The 2,355-nt window shown below is 33.8% G+C and overlaps 1 long non-coding RNA gene across 1 annotated transcript; it reads right to left on the bottom strand.

Annotated features, from left to right (window-relative positions):
- Positions 1 to 71: 71 nt before the first annotated feature.
- LOC112453533 lies at positions 72 to 1,894 on the bottom strand. The gene is made up of 3 exons (XR_003040634.1): positions 1,649 to 1,894; positions 728 to 822; positions 72 to 150 (listed from the first exon to the last, which is right to left on the bottom strand). It is a non-coding gene; the product is annotated as an uncharacterized LOC112453533 (long non-coding RNA).
- Between the last annotated feature and the right edge of the window lie 461 nt (positions 1,895 to 2,355).

Below are 2,355 nucleotides of genomic sequence, written 5' to 3'. Positions count from 1 at the left end.
TTGGGGATGAACAGGTTTCCTGATCCGTCACGCTCCTGGTCCCGATTGGCACAGGGATTGCCTGACTGGTGCTTGGGATGGCCAGGCCCGGAGATTGGCTCGAAGTGGGCACGAGCCTCCTCGCTGGTATGACGCGCCAGCTGTAACATCCTGGAATGCAAACGAATCTTCGTTTATCTCATTATTTTGCAAGCTATAGGACATATTTAGTTTAGAATTTAGGAAATGTCAAACATATGATAATACCAATATATTAATTTAAAAAAAAGACCGTTTTATGGTCAAAATTGGATCTTGGTTGCCTAATAATATTATTTGCGTGAATTTATCTAATTTATCACCCCAGCAAACCACGCGCCGTTACTTTCGGTCGTTACTTGAAACGTAGTCTCAACCGAAAGTTATAGAACAGTAGTGTTACACAATTAAATTATATTATCAATATTATTTAGAGGCAACAAAGATCTAGTCCTGATCTAGTAAAACAGCCTTTTCTCTAAATTGATTGGGAAATGTGTTCAGATAATATATATTTAACTACCGGCTTAAAGTAATTTGGGTAATCAATAATCAGTTTAAGTATTATGTATTTTAAATTTAGATCTAACGTCGAATTTTGCTAATCAATAATGTGTTAAATATAAAAAACGAACGATTAGCTTAGAGATCCGGAAATATCGCGGGAGAAATTAAAGAAATTAAATAATCAACGCGGCGATAGACTTACTTGGGTCTTCCCCTTCCAGGAAACGATTTTCTCTCAAAAATTCGTGAGGGTTCTGTATATAGACGTGCTAGATTCTAGTCCATGGTACAGGAAGTCTGCAAGCAAACATTTCCCCTTTGTCTCTTATTCCTAATTTGCTGAATGTAAATGATTAATCGCAAGTGCTCTTGCGATCTCACGCGGCAGGCACTTCGTCCTGGATCTACATTGCGCGATGCATAACAGGCGATTCGTGCAGACAAGACTGCAACCAAGGAAAGCGTGTATCCCATACACGTATATACGTGCATCGAACAAAATTATGTCTGTGGAAAAACAAACAAACCGACGGTAGGACGAAAGTGCTCGCAGCTAGAAGCAGTGGAAAACGCGAGCCTCGCGGAAACGGATCATTCTGTGATATATATGTGGTGAACTTTGTATGATCATACTTATTATGTTTCACTGCAAAAAGTAATAAATATAATTAAATCAGTTAATATTGGATAGTCCAAAAATATAAAAATTTCCCCTTATTAATCTAAATATATAACTAACAGTAGTTTAAATCCATCAAATGTATTTATGTTTATATCTTTTGGTTTAACACGTGAGCTGTATGAAAGGTTATTTGTATTTTTAAAGTAAATGATAAATAATATAAGTAAAAGAGTATATAATTGTGGACCTTAGCTACACAATATTTACTTTACCACATTTCACTTTTGAAACAGTTGCATTAAAGATTTTATAACTTAAAATGTAAATGGAAAAGACACAAATCAACAGCATTATTTTTATATTTTTACTTGATATCAATCATTAAACGAGAAAAAAATAATTAAGATTATTTTTATACTTGAGCAATAATATTTTTTAATATAAATGTACATGTATAAATAATAGAATATCGAAGAGATGGCGATATTATGATATACTTACAGCAAGCAGGTTGGCTAAGCAGGATGCAGTTGGTGGATATAGGCACCTAGAGATCTGAGGAACCAGTGTCGAAAAGTATTCTAAACATCTGCGGTGGAGTTCCAATTTTGATAATACCATAGTATTGAACATTCTTATAATTAGTCAGAGTAACCGTAGCCAAACGAAGCTGTATCATATTATTGTCCGTCGAAGATTTTCCAACGGTGTATGTCCTGTATAACGGAATTCTTGAAGCAACATAAATAAAATCCATTATATTATACGCATGTAAACGCGAATGTACAAATATCATTTAAAATAAATATGAGTTTCGGATATTTTAATTGGTCATTTGAAGCACTTTTTATTTAAAAACTATTAAATTAAGAAATAAATGCTACCTGCATTTATAAATTTACGTATTAGAATGTCGTTTAAGTATTTAAAAAGCAAATTCCTCTTTTTATGACGATAATCTCATTTAAGATTTTCGAAGGAATCTTCAAAGCATCTCTAATAATTTAGTCTGCTTACTTTATTCCAACTTTCAAAATGCGTATTTCTCACAGATTTAGTACAATTTTCGTATTTATTAAAGTATTCATCGCGAATTCTGCTGTGATTCCAAAAAGCGCGATCTCTATACGGAATTTATCCTGTCGATATAAATGTGGAGCGTACTCATCCATACAATGCTATGTTGATTAACGCGAAGCTGATTACCG

This window comes from Temnothorax curvispinosus, unplaced genomic scaffold (assembly GCF_003070985.1).
Source record: "Temnothorax curvispinosus isolate PA1 unplaced genomic scaffold, ASM307098v1 QBEX01004475.1, whole genome shotgun sequence".
Lineage (NCBI taxonomy): Eukaryota > Metazoa > Arthropoda > Insecta > Hymenoptera > Formicidae > Temnothorax > Temnothorax curvispinosus.
The sequence above is the reverse complement of the archived record's forward strand: the minus strand, read 5'-3'. Positions and strand labels throughout refer to the sequence as shown.